Below are 12408 nucleotides of genomic sequence, written 5' to 3'. Positions count from 1 at the left end.
AGCAAACAAATCAATTATTTCTGTCCAAAAAGAGTACAGATGATCGTTATTTAATTCCAGTTGAGAATAAAAATTCCAGTTTCATTCCTGAACAAAGGAAAAAACGACTGAACCACTTTTTAAAAACATGCATCCACTTGAAATTACTCATCCGTAGAAAAAAAAACGGTTTAGAGTCCAGGATTAGCGTAAAGTAGTTTTTTATGTTTTCAACTTTTTGGTGAAAGTTCCTTTGCTTATTTTTGTTTTCCAAGATTTACTTCTTATAATGTAAAGTCTCACCGAATATCAGTGTTGAACAGCATTTGGGAATAGAGAAATAAACTCCTTGGTTAATTCTTAGCGTTAATCGGCTTTTGAACACCGGAAGAGCCTTAAGGTTCTGTTTTGTCGTTCTCGTTCTCTTTCTCTCTTCTTTCGTTTCTGTTCTTCTGTCATAGGCCGTCCAGGCATCTTGCAACCTTATCAAATTCAAAATAAAAATCTTAAGATAAGACATGCCAAAAATTGCAATTCAGCGCAAAAAGCAGCACTAAACAAATTAAAAATAAACACTCAACTTAAAGTTTATATCCCTCCAATGCCAGACTTGAATAGCCACGAAGCCACCAGTGTGTCCTGACCACAGCTACATCATGTCAAACCTGAATTGAAACCAGCGAAAAATGCAGGACTTGCTTTAAAACTGACTGAGGCATGTAGCAACTCGAAAATGGGCTATTGTCTGCATTCCGAGGCACGAGTGATGTTTGAAGTTGGAGAAAAGAGACGCTTATTGAAATCGGCTTACACCTAATTACTCGCTTTTCTGGATATCTGAATAGAGCACTACATACAAACAGAGATAATGACTAAATCGGAAAATATTAGAGCCGATTAAGGGGTGCTATTCTCCTGGCGATCATGGGAGATTCTCCCATTGTACGACTGCTGCGTAGTATTCTCCTATTTTACCACTACGACTAGCGAAAAGTCACCGATTGTACGATTCGTCGATTTTAACTTTGCATCTTGCAAAATGTCTCCAATTCAACGATTCTCCTATTTTACCACTTCATATTACGATTATTCTATGCTACGCGTAATTTATCTTCCTTGCACACGTTTTGAAAACGGGGCGTACATACGCCCGACGTAATCAAACGAACGGTTCTTGACACACTACAGCCCGGAATCTCCCAACATCAGCCAAGAAACACCATGCAAGCCTGGCAAGTCATTGTCTCTCCTCGACGGTCCTCTCGGGTAAAGAAAGCCCCTGCTTGGCACAGGGATTATCTGACGACATTTTAATTAAGAAAAGACCAAATTTTTGTCACAGAAATAGCTTGTTTTATGTTTTTTTAATACCAACCGGATATGACTTTTGTAACTAAACATAATTTGATACGCGCAGTCAATCTAGTTATCTTGTGAGTACAACAGTACGTTCTTGATTTTCCTCTATATCTCGGTAGAAGTTCATTATTAAGACTGGAGTTGACCACAGCGTCTCTCTCTCTCTCTCTCTCTCTCTCTCTCTCTCTCTCTCTCTCTCTCTCTCTCTCTCTCTCTCTCTCTCTCCATAGGCATCGTGGGGCACTTTTGTAACTTTTTTCTCCTTTCGCTATAATTCGCCCAGTTTTAGATGGTAAGGCACAACAACTTTTCAGTAGATACCTTAAACAGTGATCCTCTTCCAGACCGACGCTCAACGAATCACTTTAAAATCAAAGGGACTGTGACCCTTTTTCATGCCAAGGAGGTTACAAAAGTTCCCTTGTCCGTGGTAAGCACCGTTTAAAAAGCTTTTAAATCCATGTCCTTACCAAATTGTGGCTTTTGCCTTACCATATATACGCCACACGATTCCCTCAATTACCACAGTAATTTAAATTGGAAGTATTGCGCCCCGGAAAATTTTACCGTGTATACGTTTGACTTTTCATGTCCATGAAAAGAATCACGATTCAGAAAAAGCCCGTTTTTTGCTTCGCTGGTTTCAAAAAGCGATTGAGCCCTTTTAAAACATTCAACATCAACCAAATTTTGAGGGATGTTAAAGAAGTCTTTTGGTAATCTAATAAAGGAAGAATTTAGTGAATTGGATGCTTTCTTATTTTTTGGTGGTTTTTTTTAGTTGCCAATGTCTCAAAACTGGCAACGTTACAAAAGGTCCCTATTTGCTAGAGGTTCCAACAAGTGCTTTCGATGTGATTTCTTAAGAGATAAGAAACAAAAGTGCAATCAATATAAACAATAGTACAGTAGAAATAAGTGAGAGAAAATTCAACTCTTTTCTATAATTTGGAAAGGAACTAGGGTTTAAAAACCACTTTACGCGGTTTTGCGTTATCGGGGATATGGATATCTTCATTCACAGTTGAATGTTTGACTCATTGCAGCGGTAAATGACCATGAAAAATGTATTGGGGGATAGGTTTACATGCCAGAATGTTGCTAGTGTGCTGTTCTAAAAGCCGTAAACGAGAGGTCAGAGGGGTGTTTTAAATTAATATTCATAGCCTTTATAGCTTCACCACACCCTTTGTCAAACAAGCACCCAGAGGCTCCAAAACAAACTGAGAATTTGGTCATGAATATATAAAAGCAAAAGGGGTATGACTAATACAATTGATTCATTTCATAGACAAAGATAGCATTCACAAGACACTGCGATAAGTAACACGAAATATGATGCGCCATATCTGTAAGTCCATCTGCTGGACTGCTAGTAATTGCCTAAGTGTACATCTCGTGAAATCATTTTTCTATGGATGCACTTTCCATTATATTTAAATTGTTCTTTCAAGAAGATTTTTCAGAATTATATTTCATTTAGGTGTTTACCGGCGAATTTCTAGTCACGCAGTGGTTAAGGTGCTATTAATTAAATCCTAACTCCCCCATTTTTCCTCTTGAACCCCAGAATGGCTACAAGAAGATTTTTTTCTTTGCACAGTCTGTTGGCGGCAAAGCCATGAACCAAGCGAGCCAAGATTGTAAAAAATTAAAAGATAATTAGGATAATATGCGCACTCATATTGATGAATAGCTGTGTTTATATGAGAGTGTGTAAATACGGCTGTGACAAGGGCTGTGACGTCACACGAATTTGATTATGCGTTGTTAGACGCGCGTTTTGATTGGCTTGTAGGAAATATGATCGTGCATGAAGAAAATCTGTTTCAATCAATAAGTAACAAAAACAGCAGTTCCTTCATTTATTGAATTATTTTTGAGAAATATCATCACAAAGCATGATCACGAAAAAGTTCCGCTTGTTAAAGGATGACCCTGACACGGGAGCCATTCTTCAACCCTTGCACGTTTTATGCGCCTCTCGTCGTTACACCAACTTACCTGACTCCCTGGTCAGAAGTACTCCAAAGGGGAGTGTCAAGCTCAACGTGAATGGGCCTAGTTTTGGGTGAATTCAGGAGTTACCGTGATTACAACTTCCACAGACTGGAATGCCTCGATTTGTTTTAAATATCCTCTTTTGCAAGTGTTCGTAAAAAGTTTATTCTTTGATGGGTTAAGTTAATGTTAACTATGATATCATTAGTGATAGAGTGGCTTTCAAAACTGTTGAGTATTTTCAACAGACAATGCTTGTGCATTTAAACTGTGCAATGGAGAAATATTAACTGGATCGACGTTAGTCATCAAAAACCAAGGGTCACTTATGTTTTTCAATAGCAATTTGTTCTTTTTGGCCAACAAAAAATAAATAAGCGCTCTTTAGACTTTTGCAAATGCAAAGGAGCAACAACTGCTTTTGATGTTGACCTAAAAAATCCCACTATTTACCATGATTACGACACTTGAATTCAAGTGCTTGCGAGATTGTTGTTTTAGCAAAACGTTGCAGTCATCGAAACTCATCGAGAAAGCCTCAGCTGCAGAACGTGCTCTTTTTTGCGTCAGTGATGCAAAGTTTGCAATTGTTAAAGCTCAATTGATTTATTGCTACAAGGATGGTAGATGTTTCATCAGTTACGTATATTCGATAAGCTGGGATAGCCAATGTGATTGCATTCGAATTATTTTCAGTGAGTTTTAAACATTGCAACGATTATGGGCGTAATCATAATTAAGCTACAGTATATTGCGTTTATTGCTGCTTGCTATGGGGATAATGCGAATAAGCTATGTCGTGTTTATTGCTATCATTTTCTGGTAGGCTTTGCCTACAATTTCAATTATTAAAGCTCAATTGAATTTATTGGTGCAAAGATGGTAGATTTCATCACTCGCGTATATTTCATAAGTTCGGCTAAGCCAATGTGCTCGCATTTGATTTTTTTTTCAGTGAGTTGTAAACGCTGTGAAGATTATCGGCATAGTTATGACCAAGCTATGTTGCGTTTATTGCTGCCATCTATGGGCAATAATCATGAATGAGCTTTGTTGCGTTTATTGCTACCATTTTCATGGTATGCGTTGCCTACAATTTGAGTTGTTAAAGCTCAGTTGAATTTATTGCTGCAAAGATGGAAGATTTCATCAGTTAAATGCATATATTCGATATGCTCGGATAGCCAACCTGCTTGCATTTGAAGTTATATCAGTGAGTTATGAACATTGCAAAGATTATGGGCGTTCAATTGATTTTCTTAGGAGTAAAGAAATATGAGCGAATGTGAGAATGATATACACATATTAAATGTTGACAGGAACCCTCTGGGAACTCGGAAAAATCCGATCCCCAGATGGGATTTGAACCCACGACCCTCCGTGATCTAGTCGGATGCTCTAACCACTGAGCTACTGGAGACTCTATGGTGAGCAGGGGGGAAATGCAGTTATGATGCAGTTATGAGCTATGCTGTCAGTCGTTATTTGACTCTGTAGCTGCGTGATGCAGCTCGAGTCAAAGACCCACATTTCACCCTTGCTCACCATGGTGTCTCCAGTAGCTCAGTGGTTAGAGCATCCGACCAGATCACCGAGGGTCGTGGGTTCAAATCCCATCTGGGGCTCGGATTTTTTCCGAGTTCCCAGTGGGTTCCTGTCAACACTTCATTTAATATGTGTAAAGAAATATGTTTGATTGTTCCAGTCTTGCTAACCAGGGCCCAGTTGTTCAAAAGCCGATTAACGTAATTCAGGATTACCATAAAATTTGGTTTCATTTTTTTCAACTTTTGGTTGAAAGTTTCTTTTGCTTATTTTTTTTTTTCAAGATTGACTTTCTCTAATGTAAAATTTCGCCAAATATCAGCGTTAAACAACATTTGGGAGTTGAGAAATAAACTCCTTGGTTAATTTTTAACCTGGGATTAGCATTAAACGGATTTTGAACAACCAGGCCCTGGTTAACTAAATTCCATCAGGTCAGTCTTTTTTTTTTTAAATAGCGAAGCAGAAGAAGCTATACCTTAAAAATGCATAAATATCTGAATTGTGTGCTACAGCTTCTAAATGAAGTGCTTGAAACTGCTCCTTCATAATTATCGAGATAAATAATCAAATAAATAACTGGATTAATTGACAGATGGTTTCGCTAAATTTTATCATGTGAATTACCGGGAATGAAAGAGTTGGATGTTGTACACAAGCAAATGCGAAAACTACACGCAATGCTAGGAAAGAAAACCAACTCAGCAAAATTAACTCAGTACTTCCAAAATGACAGTACTCTTAATTATTCTCTTGAATCTGTATTAACTTTTAAAGTATGCACACTAGCAGGCCATGGAAGTCAAGGTTAATGCCAAAAGTACCAGTTTGTTACAAAAATGCACGGCTGTTACAAAAGTGCCAGTTTGTTACAAAAGTGCCCTCTGTCGTTACAAAAGTTACAAAAGTGCCCCACTGATGTTACAAAAGTGCCCCAATGAGGTTACAAAAGTGCCTCAGGTTACAAAAGTTCCCTACCTTCGTTACAAAAGTTCCCTATCGCGTTACAAAAGTTCCCTTTTTTCGTTAAAAAAGTGCCCGTACCTCTGGCTCTCTCTCTCTCTCTCTCTCTCTCTCTCTCTCTCTCTCTCTCTCGCTTCGATATTCGACGTTACATCACCCAAAATTATTGCCAATCGAACATTCGCTTTAAAACTAACCATGCTGGAAGCGGTGGTAAAAGAAACTTCAGCGTTGGTAATTAAAATCTTCCCCGGTTTACTGTGCTGTGCTGTTCATGTTATTCAGTATTGTAAATTATGACAATGCTTTATTTAGATGTCCTTCATCTGGATTGTAAGAAACAGAAATTGTTAAAATCTGAGCTTGTGAATGAACTGAAACGGTTTATTGTTAAAGGGAAAGTACGGTCTAGAAAAAGTTTCTCTAAATTACGAAAACTGCTCCCCAGGAATTCGAAAATAATTGCCGTTTTGTCCAGTTCCCTGTTAAAATGTGACAAGAGCACTTTGAAGTTGCCTCTTTCGTGACTTGGAGAGCGCCATCTTGGATATGACGTGTTATGACGTAGCAATAGTCAACAAAACGTGTTCGACCTTAACCAAGTTCTTCGATCCCCGATCACTTTCTCAATGTTGTGTGACCTTTCTGCTTCGAAAAATTCAAATTTAACATGAACTATGGTAAACGGTCTTGTGGTTCAATAGGTAGTAGGCTATGTAGGCCATAAGTGCGACAGAAACTCAAGTCACTAAATTTTCTAGTCAATCAAACTAGGCGGCAAAATTCAGCCAGAGCAAATGTAAACAAGACAAAAACCTTGAAAATGGGACAAAGAAATATTCCACAAGCTTACCTTTTTACTTTCTTCCTTCAGCGACAGCCGTCTTCGATGCTGCAGCAAACGTATTTGTTTGCTTTCAAACGGCGAAGCGTTTAATTTAGAATAAGCCGACGAAACTTTCAGATGTTTCCCAATTCACGTAGCAAGGCTTTCTCACAACAACAATTACCACTGTTGGGGTGTACGATTTCGAGGGGGATGAAACTACCTTATTACACGAAATTTTCGCGACACCTTAATTTCGCGATTTTGAGGTTCGCATTTTGACTCACTTTAATTTCGCGTTTTTGAGTGAGACACACTCAAGGAGCCAGTAAATGGACCGTTTGAGGATTGTACAAAAGAAGTGCTACCTGGAGTAGAGACGGCAAGCAGTAGCGATGGAGTGGACCAGAACATTACCACAGAATAGCTCAAAATGATTGTTATAAACGTGTGTAATAAAGTCGCTGTTTTAGTTATTGACATAATGTGAGTCAATTAATTTTCGCGTCATGTTATTTTCGCGAAATTTATTTTTCGCGTCACTTAAATTTCGCGATTTTTTTTAAATAGCGAAATTCGCGAAATTAACGTGTCGCGAAAATTTCATGTAATAAGGTAGACACATGTCTAGATTTGAGAACTCATATAAAAATAAACTTGAAATAAACCGAAGCTTACACCGGAAAATTAAAATTTAAAGAAAAGTTGGCCGGCGAAAATAAAACGTGGATGGATTCCTCAAACGTGAAAACCTGACTGCTATATTGTCAGTTCGGGTCTGTCATTTGACCAAGGAGGACTTCAAGCGGGACCTTCAGGCTTCAGGTATATGAATATTAGTCTTGGTGACATTCGCTTCATGTGGAAATCTCAGTCAACTAGTCCAAAATATCGTTATATTGGAGCGAGAAAACTGAATCAAGCCATATGTAGACAACTTTCAATGTTATGCTCTAATAAACGTAACTTGAAATGTGGTTAAATTTTGTTAGCAGTATAGAAACTACTCAAACGATTTACTCTTACCATTTGATGGAAATATATAAATCGATCGTTTGTTTTGAAGTTGTAACAGGGATCTCGTAGAAAGCCACGGTAGACAAAGTATACTTGATATCCAGGCATTTATTTCACAGCAATGAGCGCTGGATAGCACTGCAAGCTCTCTTTCGCTTTGTAAAACTCCTGCATATAACTCACATAAAACCCTGTTTAACGACCACGAGGTAAATCTGTTCAGAGGTGGAGCCAATATCAATACAATTAAACCTCTCGATTAAGATTCAAGTCTACAAAGTATTACTCTCCTCGCCTGTGTTTTTCTTTACATCCGGAGAAATCCTTGACTATTGCTACGTCATAGCCTCATTCACACACACAGAAATAAAGATGGCGGATCAATTTACATTTGCCTATTTTTGAAGCGTTATTGTTGGCTTTTTAAACACATTTAGTCCAAATGAGCGGTCAAGTATGACAATACAGGTAAAGAACTTTCGATTCAGAGAAACTTTTTCTAGACCGTACTTTCCCTTTAATGGCAAGTATATCGAGTGGAAAATTTGTGTAGAAAACTCTTCTGGTAACAAAATTTGAGAGTATTTGCAATCCCCAACAATGCAGCTACCCATGACATCAGGTTTTGCATGCTTATTAGTTTTCTATGTTTCTGGAATTTATTCGAAAGTCTACTAACACTTTGAACGAACTGAAACTTACAGTCTCGAAAATCCAGCAAAAAAATAACAGCTTGCGGCCTTTTTATTAATACACAGTCGTATTCAAGACGATGCGCACGGCATAGCATGTGTGACGCACCGTGACATAGCGCTATCGTAAGTATTAGTTTTAGTCCAGTCTGTTTCGTGCTGGTATATTTGCCCTTTGCAGAGCGTCAAGTGACAAATGACTCTCAGAAAATAGGAAAAAAGGAAAGACAGTGGCCAAAAAATAGGAAAAAAAATAGGAATTCTCATCCCAAAATAGGAAACTTTCCCTGAATTCTATCCTCTTAACAAAGCCAACAGTAGCTCTGTTCCACAACCCCCTTGCCTTATTTAATATCTAACAGGCAAGATGGGCATGCATCCCTCATAGAAACAAGTGTTAAAACTTGTTGTTACTAAGGAAAACTTGTCCTTCACCTGCCAAATTAAATCACATACAGTACTTTATAAGCAGGGCTCCAAAAAACCGCCGTCCGGTCATCCGGGACATCTTGATTTTCCCCTGGGGCAAGTAATTTTCAGGCAAACCGTTCGCCGACTATATTTTTCATGATGATTTTGAGAAGAAATGGTAGATTTAGGCACAAGGGTAATCAAGCGTTTAGATGAAGCTTGACGAAAATTACAATTCTTGTGTTGCACGTCACGCAAGTGAAAACATAAATCGCTTACCATTTAAAAAATTGAGTCACGAAATGAAATGTTGTACTGCAAGTGTATTAAGGCTTGACTAGCCTAATTATTATGCGTCTTTTTATTTGAAGGTAAAGCATTTCTCCAGGGCCAATGAAACTTGGTAGGCAGTTAGTTATCGGTATTGTTATAACTTTTGCAAAATGTCCCGCACCACATTCTTGTCACGTGACCCGAAATCGACTTATAACAGTTATATTTTTTACTCAAAAATGGGGAACATTGAGCTTCATTATATCAATCTTGTTTCTTGATTATTCGATGACCCCTCTAAGGGATTTGTCATGCCGCCTTTTAATCATGTCCACATGTTGAGAGCAATGAACAATTGAGGAAAATAGATCACGTGACATGATAAACATCCAAATATCTTAAAAGGTTAATACGGAATACCCCATTAAAAGGCGGCATTCGGTAGGCAGAGTTGTACTTAACGTGTTAATGCCAAACGTTTTCAAAATTTTGAAGTATAAATGTTCCCCATTTTTGAGTAAAGGATATAAACGTTATAAGTTGTTTTAGGGTCACGTAACCAAAATGCGATGCAAAATGTAACAACAACAGCACCGATAAAAAACTTTCTGCTACGTTTCATGGACATTGGACAAATGCTTCGCTTCAAATAAAAATATGCATAATAATTAGATTGGTCAAGCCTTCATACACTTGAGTAGAAGAGAAATAAATAAACAACAGGTCCAAGTTTCAGGGCTGTGCGATATTCCGTACTTGAGTTATTCAGCAACATATATTACTCAAATTAGAGAGTTTAGTATGGAGGCGCCATGTTGGTGTACTGCTGAAGTACACCAACCCTGAATCCTCGATTTTATACGGCTGGCATCAAAAAACGTGTCAATGGGTTCCGCGTAATTGCGAAGTACGAAATTTTCGTAACAAACGTAAACAATGGAATTCTTGACTTTGAGGACACCGCGGCAAAATGAGTGCGCATGCTCTGCTTCGAACACATTTGATTCGAGCCAATCTCGTTCCCAGAGTCTTCGTTCCCCTCTACCAGTGGGTCGGGTTACGAGAGACTCTGGGATAATCCGTTTTCGAATAACAAGATTCTTGTTATGAACACTATTGCGCAGGCGTAGGCGTAACGCCAAAATGGCGAAGAGATTGGAGGATTTGTTTCACGATGGCATGCAATTTTCTTTAGCAAAATTAGGATATCCCAACCTAGAACTGAAAAAGAAACAATATGACGTGTTGGAGCGATATGTCTGGACAAAAATCTGCGCTGAATATGTTACCAACAGGCTGTGTTGTCAAGTGTTGCCTGGGATTTTCAATTAGAATTTGTATAACGTGGAATTCGAAGTGTAAAGCAGGTTGTGTCGCTGCTGAATGAACTGATCCGGGATTAGTTTCAAATGTTGAAAGACTGTCTTTGTTTTGTATCGTGGAAGATGATCGCATGAAGGAGAGCGAAACACCAGACTCTAAAACGAGATTCTTTCCAAAAGAACAAATCATTTTTTTTAATCATAACACTACATGTATGTCTTCTTTGAAGGATCTTTCAAGTTAGATTCTTCGTCACCAGAGAAGGTTTAGGGTTCTTTTCAAAAGGAGATGAGTTCTTTGGGTAAGAGTTTCCTTGCTGTTCTAAAGATGTAGAGGTCTTATGGGAAGTATCATTTTACTGCTTTTCATGAATTATTTTGTATAAACAGAAAATGACTGTTCTCCAGCAAATAATGAGAATTCTTGATTAGAGGTGTATACTTCTAGTTGGATAAACATGTTGATTTTTAGAATATTATTCTTCCATGAAGATATAATGTGCTTTCCAAATTTAGGAAATATATATACAGTGTACGTACATACGCAAGGCAATACATACAAGCCATTATCACAAAAACAACTCTGTTAAATTTCACTAAAATAATTAATGTTGCAGAACAAATACAAATTTCTGAAACTTAAACGCCTAAAAATACTGATGATTTTGAAAAATCAATGCAGCATGAAATCAGCCAAACTATCTAGCGAATGAGATAAGTCCCTAGAAATGTAAACAGTTTGGAAGCTCAAACTAACATGAAAAAGAAATTCTCTTGAGGGGATGGTGGAGATTTTAAAGTGAGTGAAATTAAATAAATGAAAAGTGTTACACAAAAACAATTTTTGTAATTAGAATCTATCACTGTCCATTTTCCTTATATCACTTCTATCCCAACAACAAAATTTAGCCGATCTGGAACTAATTCAAAGCACACACACAAAAAACCAGCATTAAACAGGGCTGTCATTAAATTTTCACCTGCAATATATCAGAAACTGATTCTAGTTTTCATTTCAAAAACTCATCTGCTAAAGGTTCTCGCACCTTTCCAGGACACTCACATCTGCGTAAGTAACTATACGAGAAGATCTTATGGATTCATGATATAAAAATATACAGCAATTTGAAGATTCGGTATGAATACATTTTAAAGACATAAATACTCAGTGAGAAACAATTCCATTCCATTAGATTTAATAGGTTCTCACTCTTTGCTTTGGCTCCAAACTAATCAACGAACCAATCCAAACAATCATTAACAATCGTACAATGCTCTGTGAAACCCCTCGCGGCACTCGCCGCGAGACCGAAATCGATTGCTCATGCTCAGACTTTCAACCAATCAAAAACTTTATCCAAACGGATTATCCCAGAGTCTCTCGTAACCCGACCCGCTGGTCAAGGGGAACGAAGACTCTGGGAACGAGATTGGATTCTAGCTTTTGAGGTTTGTTCGGCGGTGAAGGAAAAGTTCTTTTGCACATCTTGATGATCAAGATCTCACGCTCAACATAGCCTCAACTTCCGAGTTGTTTCCAACAAGAAAGTCATTTGTTTATGTCATTTCCATGAACGTTATCTTCGCCAAACCATGTTTGCTGATGTTTCGGTCACACCGTTGAAGACCTAAAAGTTGTAAATTTCAAACAACAACATTGACAAATTTTTCGTTTACTGTTTTTCGCAAGGCAATTCCTCTAAAAACGCTGAGGGTTTTGACACAACAGAAGTTTTAACATGTGATACGAGAGCCATGGATTTTCTGTGACCTGGTTGTCCACAGCAAGTTAAGAGCAATGGTTTGTCGGGTAGATGGGGATGCTCTCTCTTTTCAAGCTCTGTGTTGCTTTGCAGGATACACTAGGTTGTGGTATGATTATTCATGAAATTTAATTGATCTCTAGATTTCTGTTAATTTCATTGCTCCAGTCATCTGACCTGAAGAAATCTTGTGGAAAGTGATGATATCTGGCTGGCTGTCATTTTGACTTTCAAGATTATCTGCATTGTTAGACAAA

General features: G+C 38.0%; 1 non-coding gene across 1 annotated transcript; it reads right to left on the bottom strand.

Annotated features, from left to right (window-relative positions):
* Window positions 1-4686: 4686 nt before the first annotated feature.
* Window positions 4687-4759, bottom strand: Trnas-aga (transfer RNA serine (anticodon AGA)). Its single transcript has one exon. It is a non-coding gene; the product is annotated as a tRNA-Ser (tRNA).
* Window positions 4760-12408: the final 7649 nt, after the last annotated feature.

The sequence above is a fragment of the Montipora capricornis genome, chromosome 8 (assembly GCF_036669925.1).
Source record: "Montipora capricornis isolate CH-2021 chromosome 8, ASM3666992v2, whole genome shotgun sequence".
In the NCBI taxonomy this organism is placed as follows: Eukaryota; Metazoa; Cnidaria; class Anthozoa; order Scleractinia; family Acroporidae; genus Montipora; species Montipora capricornis.
The sequence above is the reverse complement of the archived record's forward strand: the minus strand, read 5'-3'. Positions and strand labels throughout refer to the sequence as shown.